The sequence below is a fragment of the Gossypium hirsutum genome, chromosome A08 (assembly GCF_007990345.1).
Source record: "Gossypium hirsutum isolate 1008001.06 chromosome A08, Gossypium_hirsutum_v2.1, whole genome shotgun sequence".
Lineage (NCBI taxonomy): Eukaryota > Viridiplantae > Streptophyta > Magnoliopsida > Malvales > Malvaceae > Gossypium > Gossypium hirsutum.
In genome coordinates, this window is record NC_053431.1 from 66904358 (window position 1) to 66920641 (window position 16284).

The 16284-nt window shown below is 37.8% G+C and overlaps 1 non-coding gene across 1 annotated transcript; it reads right to left on the reverse strand.

The window, feature by feature from the left end:
• Positions 1-3436: 3436 nt before the first annotated feature.
• On the reverse strand, positions 3437-3543 carry LOC121205632 (small nucleolar RNA R71). The gene has a single exon (XR_005900708.1). It is a non-coding gene; the product is annotated as a small nucleolar RNA R71 (small nucleolar RNA).
• Positions 3544-16284: the final 12741 nt, after the last annotated feature.

The following is a 16284-nucleotide window of genomic DNA, read 5'->3' on the forward strand; positions in this document are numbered from 1 at the left end:
GGGACTTAGTATATGTTATATGTGTCATATTCGTTAGCCAAAGTGATGGCTCATTTTAGTATATTTTCCCAATTTGTATAAGGCCATGAAATATGGCTCATATTGATTATAGGGTTGAAATCCCTAAATATTGATACATGCATTGAAATGTGTTAATATTCTCGTGGTGCGTGCCTAATTGGTTATTAACAATGGAGGATGAAATGTGGAGTTTATGCTTGATGGATAAAGGGTGTTAATTGGCATGGTCATAATATGAATAAAGGCAAAGAGATGGATTGAATGAACCTAACAAGTCATAAAGTTCTAATTAGGTATACTTGATATAAATTTATCATGCATGAGTTAAAGTTATAGACGTCTAAGTAGTTTATTTATGCCATGATAATCACCATTATATCATGGGTGTGTGTATGGGTTATTAAGGATGACAAGAGGGCATGGAAAATAACCTCAAAGTTGTCCACACGGGTAGACGCACGGGCGTGTGTCACACACGGCTAGCCCCATGGGCATGTTGTCTGGCCGTGTGTCCCCTGCACCCAAATTGTTCAAGTCAATATGCATGCTGGTAAACACATGGGTAGAGACACGGCCGTGTAGAAGACACAACCTTAGGACATGGGCGTGTGCCCAGGTCGTGTGAAGTCTGCACCTGAAATATGAAAATTAAATTCGCCACACGGCCTAGCACACAGGCGTGTGACTTGGCCATGTGATCTTAAATTGATGCTGACGTCATAAACAGAGAGTTACACGGCCTGGAGACACAGGCGTGTCCTTGTGTCCACACGGGTGTTGACCCTGTTTTATGAATTTTTTTTTAAATTTCACGGTTTAGTCTCGAACCAAACCCGATGTATGCTTTGGGGCCTTGTAGGCCCATAATAGGAACGAGTTGCATGTTTATGTACACTTTTGTATTCAAAAGAAATTTTATGGTTCTGCTCTATATGTATGTTAATGTTTTAGTTCGGTAATGCCCTGTATCCGTCCCGGCGTTGGACACGGGTAAGGGGTGATATAGATAGTGTGATTCAAATGTCTGACAATCTCCGATTCCGAGTTAGCTTGGAAACACTATAAAAACATGAAAAATAAATGGAGTAAGCTTTATAGCTTAGTAAGCTCATATGCAAGAAATAAGCAACCTTACCATGCATATAACATAATTAAATTTGAATTTATCATAGCCTCATGATCATAATTCATTCCAACACCAAACTTACCTCATTATCATCATTTCAAGCAATCAATACACATGTGCTTTATGTACATACCTGAACCATCTTGAAATGAACTTACACATATTCTCATCTTTGACATACCCGTGAACCACTCAAAAAAATAATATCGGATACTCTCTTGCACACTAAGTACCATGTATGTAGCCAAAGCTAACCAAGTCTCATATCACATAGTTGCTTACTCTCGAGCTATCAACGGGCCTGCTCACATAAGCTGTCAGTTAAGACGTAGCTACGCGATGCTGCTCAAACAAGCTGTCAAGTATCCACAACATATGCCAGTATACTCAGCCATTGGTGGGACGTACAAGGCCAGCACCTGGATCACATAATCACATAACACATACTAACCCTAGTGACATGTCACTTGTATCCTACCTTATTGCTAAGGTTCAATGGGATTTCTCGCTTGTCGATTCATCTTCGGACTCGGTCATAAATTAGGCTCATCCACATTTATCAAACATTCAATTCATGCAATATTAAAGTAATAAAATACAATCATATTAAAGCTTATTTTTAACTTACAAACTTACCTCGATACAAAATGGCTAATTGTTCGATTTAGTCCACAACTTTGTTTTTTCCCCCTGTCTAGGTCAGAACCTCTTCTTTCTTGATCTAAAATATCAAATTTAACTTATTCAATTACCAAATTATTCAATTTAATCCCAAAAACACCTTAGGAATTTTTGCCCCAAACTTTTCAACTTTTTATATTTTAGTCCTTAAGCACATAAAAAGATTTTCATTTGATTTCTTCATTTCCCAAGTCTAGCCAAATATTAATGGTACTCATAACAGCCCAAAGTTTTCATTTATTCACATTTTTACACATATTTTACAACTTTTACAAATAGGTCCCTATTTGACATTTTCATCAAAAATCACTTGGTAAATGTTGTTTACCTAACATCAGCCATTCATTTTCTACCATTAGACATCAAAATACATAAATATTCTACATGTGTAAAATTTTAGACTTTGATTGTATTCCACGTTAGTCCTTGAAATCGCTAGATTAGGTTACACCGATCTAAAAAATATAAAAATCATAAAAAAAGGGTCAAGAACGAACTTACAATCGAGCTTGAGAGCTTAGCAAACCCTAGCTATGGTTTCCCCTTGTGAATTTCAGCCATGGGGATGAAATAAGAAAAGATGGCATCTTTTTATTAGTTAAATTTGGTCTTTATTTACCAAATTACCAAAATACCCTTAATGCCTAACTTCAAAATTTTACCCGTCCATGTCCTTTTTTGTCCAACTTAAAGTATAATGGTCTAATTACCATTTAAGGACCTCCAATTTAAAATTTCATTTCAATTAGACACCTCTAGCATCTAGAACACACATTTTGCACTTATTACAATTTAGTCCTATTAGTCAAATTGGGCATTTTATCGATAAAATTTCTTAACGAGATTTTCACACAATCATTCAATCATACTTTAGACCTTAAAGAAATAATAAAATTAACATTTATACTTCAAATTTGTGGTCCCGAAACCACTATTTTGACTTGACCCTAAAACGGGTTGTTATAGTTGCCATAGTCTTTTTTTTTGTGAAATTATTTACTTACAATTTGGTTTATTTCTAACATCAGTAACTTATTCTTTTTAATTTTTTGATTTTCTTTTTAGGTGTGGATTATCGATTTACTCCTTGTAGAGCCTGAAATTGAGCGAACTTTCAGACAAAGAAGACATGAACGAATAGCTCAAAGACAAGTCGAGATGGACCTTAGCAATCAGAATCAAGACCAAAGTAATGAAGCCAATCATGTACGAAACCCCATCCTCATTGCCAACGATAAGGATCGATGCATTAGACAATATGTTGTGTGACTTTTCAGTGAGTTAAATCCATGAATTTGAAGGCCAGTTATTGAGGCAACCTAATTGGAATTGAAACCAGTGATGTTTCAAATACTCCAAATGGTGGGCTAATTTAGTGGTATGCCCCCGGAAGATCCACATCTCCACTTTCAATTATTTATGGAGGTGAGTGATTCATTTAAGATAGCTGGTGTGACTGAAGATGCACTAAGGTTGAAGTTGTTTCCGTACTCGTTGTGAGATCAAGCATGAGCATGGCTCAATTCATTGCCACCAAGTTCCATATCTACATGGCAAGAATTAGTAGAGAGATTTTTGGTTACTTATTTCCTGCCTAGAAAAAACGATAAGTTGAGGAACGAGATCACAACTTTCCAACAATTGGATGACGAGTCTTTGCATGAGGCTTAGCAGCGATTCAAGGAGTTACTTTGTAAGTGTCCTCATCATGAGATTCCTCATTGTATCCAGTTGGAGACATTCTATAATGGTCTCAATGCACATAGAAGATTGATGGTAGATGTTTTTGCAAATGGTGCAATTTTGTCTAAGTCTTATAATGAGGCTTTTGAGATCATTGAGAGGATCGCAAATAATAACTATCAATGGCCAACAGATCAAACAACTTTAGGAAGACACGTAGCTGGAGTTCATGAAGTTGATGCCCTCACTTTGTTTTTAGCTCAGGTATCGTCTATTTCCTCTTTGTTAAAATAGTTTACCGTTAATAGAGCTAATAATTTTGCAGCTCAACAACCAAGTCCGATTGAAATAGTTTCTTGTGTGTTGATACGTGATATTCGTGAAAGGTTTTAAATATTTATAATGAATCATTCTTGAAACTAACTATTATCACGATGAAGGGAAGTGTACCTATCGTACAGTAGTATAGCTTTAGCAAGACCGGATTGTCGAACCCAAAGAAACTAAAAGTACTAGTAATGACTGTCTTTTTATTATCTAGCCTAAGAATAATGGGGTTTGTTTTAACTAGAATAAACTAAGAATTCACAGAAAATAGAATTGGGGAATTACTTTTGGAAAACTCGATTGATTGAGACAATACCTAAGGAAAAATCCACCTAGACTTCACTTGTTATTTGACTCTGAATCGGATGATTTATTCATTTGACTTGATCCGTAGAAATCCCTAAGTTATATTATTATCTCTCTCAAGACTAACAACGTCTAACCCTAGGTTGAATAATTGAAATCTCTTGCTAATTAACTCCCTAGGGTTGCATTAACTCGATCTATGGATCCCTTTATTAGGATTCACCCTAATCCGGCAAAATCTTGTCACCCTATCTCTAGGTGCGCAACCAACTCCGCTTAATTATAACAAATGTACTCTTAGATAGGATCTATTCCTCCTCTGAATAAGAGCTTAACTTGAATCAATATCCTGGAATATCAAAACAAGAATTAAGAACACATAATTAAGAACAAGTCAAATATTCATCATACAATTTAGATAATAATAACAAGATCTGTCTTAGGTTTCATTCCCCTTAGGTATTTAGGGGTTTTAGTTCATAACTAAAAAGGTAAACATCTCAGAAGAATAATGAATTCAAAACATAAAGAAAAACCCAAAACTCCTAAAGGGAAATTGAGGGGAGATCTTCAGTCTTGATGGTGAATCCGGCTTCTGAGATGGATCAATCAGCTTTTCTTGAGTAGTTCCCTGCTTCCTCCTCTATGTGTCTTTTTCCTTCTCCTCTAAGGTGTATTTATAGGCCTTAGAATGCCTAAGAACCCTCAAAATTGGCCTTTTCTGAGTTGGAATCAATTTGGGCTCGACAGGGACACGCCCACGTGACACACTCGTGTGCGATTGCTTAAGGCCGTGGTCAAGCCTGTTAAATAGGCACAGGTGTGTGGTCTACCCATGTGAGTCGTGCTTTGATTCTACCAAATTGACACGGTCGTGTGGTCTACCCGTGTGAGGAGGTGTAGGCCATGTTGATTTCGTACGTTGGCCCATTTTCTCTATTTTTGGCCTGTTTCTCGTTCTTTTCACTCTCCTATGCTCACCTAAGTATAAAACATGAAATTAAGGCACTAGGAGCATCGAATTCACCAATTTTAAGGAAAAATCATCCATAAAATGTGCTAAGCATGAGATAGAAATATGTATAAATTACGGTTTATTATGTGTACTGTGGGGAAGGTCATTCTTTTGAGAATTGTCCATCAAATCCTGAGTCAGTGTATTGTATGGGGAACCAACATCAAAATAGGACTGGACAAGGACCCCAGTCCAACTTCTACAATCATTCATGGTGTAATCATCCTAACTTATCTTGGAGCAACCAAGGAAATGGACTGAGCAACAACCTATTACAGCATAGACCCAACCAATCTCAGGGATTTATTCAGCAAACTCTAAAACCACCTCAAGTTGAGGCATCAAATAGTTTGGAGAACTTGTTAAAAGTTTACATGGAAAAGATTGACGCTTTGATCCAAAGCCAAACAGCAACATTGAAAATTTGGAAAACCAAATGGGTCAGTTAGCTACGGAGCTTCGTAATAGACCACAAGGAGCCTTACCGAGAGATACTCAGAATCTAAGAAATTTGCGTAAAGAACATATCAAGGCTGTGACATTGTGAAGTGGTAAAATTCTGGAACCTCGATTGATTGATGTCGAAGACAAGCCCGTTGAGAAGAATCAACCAGCTGTTGAAATTCTTACACCAAAAGAGTTAGAATCTGCGAAGATAGACTAGGTAAATCCTAACTTTGTGAATTCAGATACTTTAAAATCTTCTTTGGATGCATATTTACCTACTCTGAAGAGTTACTCGATTCAACCAAAAGTTCCATCACCTTTATATCCGAAAAGATTACAGCAACACAAGCAGAAACAGGAGGTGCAATTCAAAAAGTTTTTGGATGTTCTGAAGTAGCTACACATCAATATTTCGTTGGTGGAGGCTTTAGAACAAATGCTGAATTATGTGAAGTTCATTAAAGATATACTGTCTAAGAAGAAACGACTGAGTGGGTATGAGGCTATTGCCTAGACAAAGGAGTGCAGTGCGTTCCTGCAGAACAAATTGCCATCGAAATTGAAAGACCCAGGAAGCTTTACTAAACCCTGTAACATTGGTGAATCTTACTGTGGTAAAGCTTTGTGTGATTTAGGAGCGAGTATCAACTTGCCTAAGTCTATTTTCAACAGGCTAGGGATAGGTGAAGTAAGATCTACAACTATGACGCTTCAACTAGGGGATCGAAGTTTAGCATATTCCAAGGGAAAGATCGAGGATGTTTTGGTAAGAGTCTATAAATTTATTTTTCCTGCTAATTTCATTATCTTAGATTTTGAAGCAGGTAAGGAAGTGTCGATCATCCTTGGGAGACCTTTCTTAGCCACGGGAAGAATGTTAATTGATGTGTATAAAGGGGAAGTCACCATGTGAGTTCAAGAGGATCAAGTAACCTTTAACATTCTTAAAGCGATGAAATTTCCTGATCCGGTAGAAGAGTGTTCAGTTATGGAAGAGATAGAAACCTTGGTTTATATGGGAAGCAATTTTGAAGATCCATTGGAGAAAGCCTTAGATCTTGACCCTTTGGAGGATGAAGAAGGTGAAGAAAACATGGCTTTGATAGAAGCCAATCCGAGGAATTTTATTCAATCCACATGGTTTGAACCGTTGGAGTTAGAAGTCAGAAAATTTGTGCAACCCAAGTTGTCAATTGAAGTACCACCTAAAATCAAGCTAAAGGTACTTCCCTCCCACTTGAAATACATGTATTTAGGTGACTGTTCTACTTTGCCAGTTATTATTTCAGCAGAACTGACGAAAGTTCAAGATGAGCAACTCATTGCTGTTCTAAAGAAACTTAAGAGAGCAAATGGTTGGATCATAGCTGATATTCGATGTATAAGCCCTTCTTTTTGAATGAATAAAATTATTTTAGAAGAAGGTGAAAGATCTTGAATTTATGGTCAAATGAGGCTCAATCCTATTATGAAAGAAGTTGTGAGAGAGGAAGTGATCAAATGGTTAGATGCATGAATCATCTATCTGTTTCAGATAATTCGTGGGTAAGTCTGGTGCAATGTGTACCGAAGAAAGGTGGAATCACGATTGTTGAAAATGAGCGTAATGAGTTGATTCCAACGAGAACTGTTATTGGTTGGAGAATCTATATTGATTATAGAAAATTGAATAAAGCCACTTGGAAGGATCATTTTCTATTGCCTTTTATGGATTAGATGTTATATCGACTAACAGTAATGAATTCTATTGTTTTTTAGATGGCTATTCGGGATATAACCAAATAGTTGGAGCTCCGGAGGACCAACATAAAACAACCTTTACTTATCCATATCGTATGTTTGCTTTTAGGTGAATTCCTTTTGGTTTATGCAATGAACCTGCAACATTTCAACGATGCATGATGGCAATATTTACTGATATGGTTGAAAATTTTTTTGAGTTTTTCATGGATGATTTTTATTTTGTTTTTGGCAACACTTATGATATTTGTTTGAGTAATTAGGCTAAGGTACTGAAGAGATGCGAAGAGACGAATCTTGTCCTTAATTGGGAAAAATGTCATTTTATGGTTAAGGAAGGGATCGTCTTAGGGCATAAAATCTCAAAGAGAGGAATTGAAGTCGATAAAGAAAAGGTGGACATAATTAAAAGATTACTGGCCCCAATTAATGTGAAATGAGTCAGAAGTTTCTTAGGCCATGTCGGTTTTTACCGGAGGTTTATCAAAGATTTCTCAAAAATTTCTAAACCGTTGTGTTTGTTGTTAGAGAAAGATAAAATGTTTGATTTCAAGAAAGCATGTTTGGAAGCTTTTGAAGATCTGAAAAAACGGTTAATCTCAGCCCCAATAATTGTTACACTTGATTGGAGCTCACCTTTAGAGTTAATGTGCGATGCAAGTGATTATGCCGTTGGAGCTGTGATGGGTCAAAAAAGGAACAAAGTGTTACACCCTATATACTTGCAATTAGAACTTTAACGGGAGCCCAACTCAATTATACGGTAACTAAAAAGAAACTCTCTACTATAGTTTTTTCTTTTGACAAATTCCGCTCATATCTTATAGGTGCCAAAGTTACAGTATTTACTGACCATGTGACCATTAAATACTTGCTCAGAAAGAAAGATGCGAAACCGAGGCTAATTTGTTGGATACTTTTACTCCAAGAATTTGACCTTGAGATCCAAGACAGAAAATGTGTTGCAAATCAAATAGCTGATCATCTGTCGAGGTTGGAGCAAGGTGAGGTAACTCGATCATGTGTGCTTGTAACACCCCTAACCTATATCTGTCACTGAATTAGTGTTAAAGGCATTACCGGACAATTCATGTAACGCCCCAAATCTTAAGTGATTAAATTTGTATGTTATGTTGCATATTGGCTTGCTTGCTTTAATGGTTAAGTGTCCTAAGAAGTGTGGGAAGTCTTGGGTTCAAGCCTTGGCTTTAGCAAAAATTTTGTTTTAATTGAATAAAACCCTTGCTGCTAGATAGTGGGTTCTTAAATAATTGTGGAGAAATCAGGTCATAAAAAGGCTGTTGGTCCAAGGGGTAGTGGCGTGTTACTGCTACTAGTAGGTCTTGAGTTTGAGCCCTATTGCACACAAGGGGTGTCCATTTTGTTGCTGTGCTATGTAGGAAGTTGAGTAGCAGTAGAACTTTGAATCTATTGAGCGATTGGAGTGTTTGAGGGGGAGGAAAGTGTGTGGCCAAATTTTAGGAGGAGTTTGAAAAGGATTTGAATTGGTCAGTTGAGGGATTATAGAAGAGATTTGGGAAGATATTTGAGGAATGGATCAAGGAGCAGGGGAGTGATAGTAGTTTGCCGAAAGTGGGATTCCCTTTATGCTAATTCGGTCTTAGGCACTTAGTGCCGAAATTGCCTAGTTTTTGCTCTATTTTGCGGTAGCTTATCCCTTTTTTGCTTCTTTTCGCTCATTAGTTTTGTTGCTTGTTTGATAGTCGAATTCTACTGGCGACCATTTAGGTATTCTGGTGTTATGTGCCTCTCTTTTTGACCAAACACTCTGTTCCTCCCTCTATAACCCATTGCCGAATACTATTGTTTCTTTTTCCTCTCCTCAAATTGGTTTGCTTTAGCTAAACCTCTTCTCTTCTTTTCTTCTTCCCCTCAATCGGGTCTTCTACATAACTGATTCCCACTCCTTTCTACACTGTAACCTTAACCGATTGTTCTTGCTCTTTTCCTTCTCGTCTATCTTTGTTTTTGTTTTGGGTTATTGAGGATTCATTGACAAATCAGTAAGTGCTATTGGTTTCTCTTTTTGTTTCTCTTCACCATTATGATCTTCTTTTAATATCTCCTCTTCTTTAATATTTCTTTTGATTTTCTTTTACTTTCCCTCTTGCCTATGTTAATCTTGTAGCTAACACCTCCTTTTACTGCTGACTTGCTAGGAGTATTGGGTGACCAATCTTATTCAGCAGTTTAAGTGGGTTAAACCACTTTTGTTCATTCAAGGCAAGTATCTAATGTTTTTGAGGCTAGGTATTAAAGAGGAGGATAATTTACCTTTTTTATACAACGGCTAATGGAATGCCTTGTATGAATGTAGGATTGGTGCTCGTGGACTTCTAGCACTTTTCGCAAACAAGTGTGTATAACCACACTGCTATAAACGTAGATAGGTAAAAGCCGAAAAAGTATGATTGTTGATGCTTCACGAGCGTGCGTTCGCTCGTGTGGTAATCTGAACGCATAAAATGTGGGCAGTTGATCGTAGAGGCCCTCATGAGCATTTTCATGAGCTTGGACTGTTTGGGCCATGATGGGTCGGAATAGGTCGTGTGGGCCCCACGGTCTCGTGAGCCCCACACGAGTAAACCACACGGACATGGGGAGATTAGTGGGGCAGACTGTGTAGTTCACACGACCAAGGTCATTTTTGGGCTTTATGGGCTACACGGGCATGTGGGCCTACATGGGTCGTGTTATGGGCTTTGGGCCTATTTTTCATTATTTGATTGTTAAGGTTGCACGGGTTGCCCAAGAAGACTGTGGACATACTATTGGGTCGGTAAGTACACTTAGACCCTATACTGATGAAATGACCGTTATACCCCTATGAGGTAAAATGACTAATATACCCCTATATTATGTATGACTGTATTCGAGCATGATATTTCTGTATACAGGTATAATATTATGACATGACATGTTGCATGGGGGTGGGCTGATATATTTGGAGGAAGTGTACTGTACTGTCAGCTTTGCTACAAATACTGTTTAGTGCCGCAACCGGTGCTATATTTTGGAGTGTAGGGATGGGTAGGTCGATTTTATCCCCACATGGAGCGTAGGGCTAGACGGAGTGGAGTGTAGAGGATGGTTGGGTAGGACTTCTGATTGCATTTCTGTTATTGTTACTGTAATGGGCTAAGGCCCACACTGATACTATTATTGTAATTGGCTATGGCCCTAACTGATACTGGATTGTCACAAACGGGTTTAGGCCTAAACTGTATTTGTGTACGGTTTGACTGATTATTGTAAAGGGATTACACAATGAGTTTTTCATGAACTCACCCTTCCGCTTTTCAGTGCAGGTAATCCTTAGGTGGGTTAGTGCTGCGAGGGACTTGATGGAGGCTACACAACTGCTCTTGCTACTGTTTTAAACTTTTAATCTTTAAGCTATTTAATTTGGGTATTTGTTATGTAATAAGGCCTCTTCAAATTTTTACTTTAATTTGGGGTTTACTTATTTTGATTTATATTTTCTAGTAGTAGGACACGAACTTTCAAAAAGATAAATGTTTTTAAAACACCGCGCTATTACAACGTATTTCAAAAGCTTCCACTACAAACACTATTTTTAAAGTGTAATAACAACCCAAAATGATTAAACTTTTGCTAGACCTACTTGAGTTTTTAACAATGAACAAGATACTTAAAAGGTTTGGTAAAAGATCACTACGAGGGTTTTGAATATAGTACGGACTTTTCAAACAGAATGATGCCTTTCAAAACACACTTCAATGTGGCATCACAGATTCAGCCATAACTTCTAGGCCGAGTTTGGGGTGTAACAGTCTGATTTCAACCCTAGTCAGAATAGTGATTTCAGGACCGCAATTCTGAGTCATAAAATATTTTAATATTATTTTCCGTGCCTATTATATGTGAATGAGCATGTGTGAAGATCTCGTGTGAAAAATTGAATGTTTGTGTGCCTACTTTTGAAAAAAGACCTAATCGCGTAAAATGTAAAAGTTGCTTGCTATTTATTAAAGTGTCTATTTGATATGGCTTTGTAAATGAGAGGTCCTTATGTGGTTTTTTGACCATTGGAAGTTTGAATGGACATTAATAACCATCCATTATGTGATTTATAATGGTTTAACAAATGTTATAATGGTAAAATGTTTATTATGTAAATATTATTATAACAAAACATGAAAAATAAGGCCATTGTGTATGTTCATCCACTAAAAATAGAAAATAAAACCTATGTTTGAAGAGCTTTAAGTTTCGGCACACACAAGGCTTAATTAAGGTATGAGTTTTGATTGGTTTTTGATAATTTTTACGTTTTTGTGATCGTTGTTAAGTATTGTAACTAGCCCATGCCTCAATTTCTGATTTTGTTGATGATTTGAAAATGTTCCATTGATGAATTCATGAGCTTTGTGATGTTATATGATGAATTAAGAAAGCTTGATGTTGGGTTTGAATGTTTTGTTTTTGGATTTTCAATGAATTTGAGCAATTTGGGCTAAATTGTAAAAAATATTATTTTGAGAGACTAAAATGGGAAATAAATGAAATGTGTGGACTAGTATGAGTACTAGGAGAATTCAGATAAGCTTTTGTATATGCAAATTATGTGTATTTTGTGAATTTGTGAAATAGGGACTAAAGTGTCGATATGTGAAAATGTGAGGGCTAGTTTGTAAAATGCCCTAAATATGTGTTTATTGATAGAACTGAACTATTTGGTGAATAAAAAGGTTAATTTTGAAATCATATAGATCAAGAAAGGAGGAATTCGAACTTAGATCGAGGAATGTCGAAGGTTATCGAGTAGACAATTCAAATGGACAATTCTGAGTGTGAGGTAAGTTCGTATGTAATTAATGATGTTAGAGCTATGTTTTAATGCATTGGTAATGCATAAATTGTATAGATATTTGACTACGATTTGAGCATAATGTTATTGGATTATGCTTGGCACTAAGTGTGTGGTTTAATATAGCTTCGGCTACAAATGGCATTAAGTGTGCGAGTTGGAATAGCTTCGGATATATAAGGCACTAAGTGTGCGATACCAACTTAGCTTTGGCTAACTGAAATGGCACTAAGTGTGCGGATGTTAAAGTATGAATAATTTATGGATAGTCTTGAATTACTCAAGCAAGAGGAAAGAATGAAAGTGAATAAGTATGGGAAGATCTAGGTATGTGTGATACCTTTGTGGTAGATGACATTATCTAGGTGAAGATCATTGAATTATTATGAACTTATGGATTGGATTGGTATAGATTTGATAGATGATTTGAAAATTTATATATATTTATGTATTGATGTTCTACGTTTATATACTGTTGATAATTTTAGTATGAGCTTACTAAGCTTTCGAAAGCTTACTTTGTGTGTGTTTGAATTGTTTTATAGGTATCAAAGCTACCACAAGCTCGGGGACCATCAAGGATCATCACCATATTATCGAACTCATTTTGGTACTTTTGAAAATTTAAATATTTTTAGGTATGGCATGTATAGGCTAGAATGTCTATGTATTTAAGCTTTGATATGTATATATGTTATGCCATGAGAGTTGGCTAGCAAATGGTATGTTTGTGCTTAGTTTTGGTAATGGTTTGTGATGCCAAATTGTGTATGCTTGTAATGGTTATATAGCCTTGTATGTGGTGGTCATTTTCAAATATGCCAAGTTGAGGAAATGGTAAGTTTAAGCATAGGTTAGAAGGTGCCATAAGTGAGTTATGAAATGAGTATTTTGGCATGTAGTTGTAATAAAATTTTTAATGTGTTTTGGTATGGATTTGAATAGGTTATTCAATGATGATGATTTATTTATAATGAAGCATATGTTGAGCATTAAATTGGCTGAAAATTTTGGTATATAAGTTGTTTAATATTGCTTATAGGAATGAACCAAATAGGGGTGGCAAGTTGGCTTAAACAAAGCCTGTATTGTGCCACACGGTCAGGGAACTTGGGCTTGCCTTATGGCCATGTATGCAAAGCAATAACCTCTTAAGATCACATGGTTAAGACACATAGGCATGTCATGTGGCCTTGGGCTTAAGTTGGCTGTGGGTGAAAGTCAGTATGTATGCCTTATTTTGGTACGGTTGGATCACATGGGCGTGTCTGGTGCCCATGTAAGGCACACGGCCTGGTCACAAGGGCGTGTGACCTCAACAGAATTGAAAAATTTTCTGAGTTCTGAAATTTATGAATGTGTTCGGTTTAGTCCTGACTTTCCTTAAAAGTATGTTTTAGGTCTCATAGACCATAATAATGGATAAAATTTTGATGATTGCTTATGTATTAATGTTATGTGATATTTGTGATTCTGAATCGGTCTGAAATGTTCTATCTGTCTAGTAATGCCCCTTACCTATTCCGGCGATGGTTACGGGATAAGGTGTTACATGGGGTGTTATATTTAGTGGTATCAGATTCAGGTTGCAAAACTCGACTATGGATTTGGGTTTTATCTTTAAAACTTAAAACTTCGAAAAAGAACTGTTTCAAATGATTTCAAAATATTTGGAAGTGCTTTACTGAATGTGTGGTACATTAAGTCTCCAGCGTCGATCCTGTAAGTTCTCTGAAACTATTACTTGTGTAAATTGAAATACTGAGATTACTATAGGCAATAGACTGTACTGAGACACTTTGTTAGGGTAACCTAAAACTGTAGTAAGACTACGATCTGCGAAAACAAAAACTCTGAATTATTGATACTGTTTCTCATAAAACATCCATTAATAAACGCTGGATTTGTAAAAGTGATGCATAAAACTATTAATACAGATAAAGCGTGATTCGGTAATGAGCACCAGAGGTACTTGTGGAAAGGGTACAAGAGGCCGTGACGGAGGCCGTGGAGGTGCTTGGGTTGGATCGTCAGCATCGGGCCATATGCCTAACAATTAAGCTAGGGAGGCACCGGCTTCACCTGTAATTGAAATTGGGTCACAAGATCGTGCAGCTGGGGATGACGCACTGTCCCAAGCTATGTTGCAAAATTTGGAAAGGGTCGTTGGGCCTAGTACTGGTTTTATGGGCCGTAGGTTAGTAACGAAACGACTCAGGTCTAATGGGGTTAAGATCTTTAGGGGTATCACTAGAGTTACCCCTAATGTGGCTGAATATTGGATTGAGGCCACAGAGAGGATCGTGGATAACCTCAACTACACCCCAAAGCAGAAATTAAAAGGCGCAGTGTCGTTGCTACGAGATGAAGCCTACCAGTGGTGGCTTACAGTGAAAGAGGGTACTCAGCCCGATTGGTTGAGTTGGGAATTTTTCAAAACTACATTCCAGGGGAAATATGTGGGCGTTAGCTATGTGGATGCCCGGAGGATAGAATTTCTAAATTTGACTCAAAGGGATAAATCAGTAGCTGAATATGAGTATGAGTTTTTGCGACTTAGCCGCTATACGTGTGGAATGGTGGGAACTGAGTATGAGTGTTGTGTTCGTTTCGAGGATGGCCTCAGAGATAATCTATGAGTTCTAATAGCTCTACAGAGGGAGCGAGATTTTGCTGTGTTAGTGGAAAAGGCAAAGATCGCTGAGGATGTAAAGCACACTGAGCGCCAGAATCGTGAGAAGGATATGGGAATGAACAAAAGGGTTTGGGAGCCCTTAAGCTTAGCTGTGGGGCCTAAGAAGAAGGCTAGATTTGATGGGCCGGCCAGAGTTGGGGTCCCTGTTGCTGCAACTGGACCACAGCCTTGTGTTGATTGTGGGAGACGCCATCAGGGCCTGTGCTGGAAAAGGCTAGGAGAATGTTTAAGGTGGAGATCTATGGAGCACCGAATTAGAGATTGTCCACGGAGGCCTAATCAGATGCAAGCTATGGGTATGGGTACTGTTCAGCTGTCGAGAGGTGCTCAGTAGCTACCAAGAGGCCGTGGTCAGGCCAGAGGTGGAAATTGTATGGGCCATGGTCGTGGAGCACCGGGTATAGGTGCTAGTCATACTGATGCGAGGCAGTACCTTATACTGCATTGATTGATGTTGGATCTACGCACTCTTATATAGCATGCACTGTATCTAAGACTTTGGGAGTAATGGTTGAAAACACTATGAGTGAGGTTACTGTGTTAAGTCCATTAGGGCAGTTAGTGAGAGTGAATAAACTGTTTAAGGATGTACCCTTGGTGGTTCAATGAGTGATCTTTTTCGTGGATTTAATGGAACTCCCTTTAGGAGAATTCGACTTAATACTGGGTATGGACAGGTTGGTTAAGCATCAAGTGAGTTTGGATTATGCTGCTGAGTGAGTGATATTTAAAACTACGGATGGTGACGAGGTGGTTCTAATTGGGGAGCGTAGGAATTATCTGTCAAATGTGATTTTTGCACTTAGAGCTGAGAAGTTGGTTCGTAAGAGGTGTGAAGCGCATTTAGCCTACATTGGAGTTTCTGATTCTGAGGTTCCTTCTGTTAAAGATATCATAACGGTTAAGGATTTTCTTGATGTTTTTCCAGATGAACTGCCTGGGCTACCTCCTAGCCATGAAGTTGAGTTTGGGATAGAGCTCCTACCTGGTACAGCTCCGGTGTTTATCGCCCCTTATAGAACGGCACCGAAGGAGCTTGTGGAGCTTAAAGCTCAGATTCAAGAGTTACTGGATCGAGGGTTCATCTGCTCTTATGTGTCTTCGTGGGGACCATCGGTTTTATTTGTGAAAAGAAGGATGAAACCATGCGTATGTGCATCGATTACCGTCAACTAAATAGATTCACTATTAAGAATAAGTACCCCCTACCAAGGATAGATGATCTATTCGACTAGTTCCAAGGAGCTTCGGTCTTCTCTAAGATTGATCTCCAATCGGGGTATCATCAACTGAGGGTCAAGAGACTGATGTTTAGAAGATAGCATTTAGGACTCGTTATGGTCATTACGAGTTCCTAGTGATGCCGTTTGGACTGACGAATGCACCAGCGA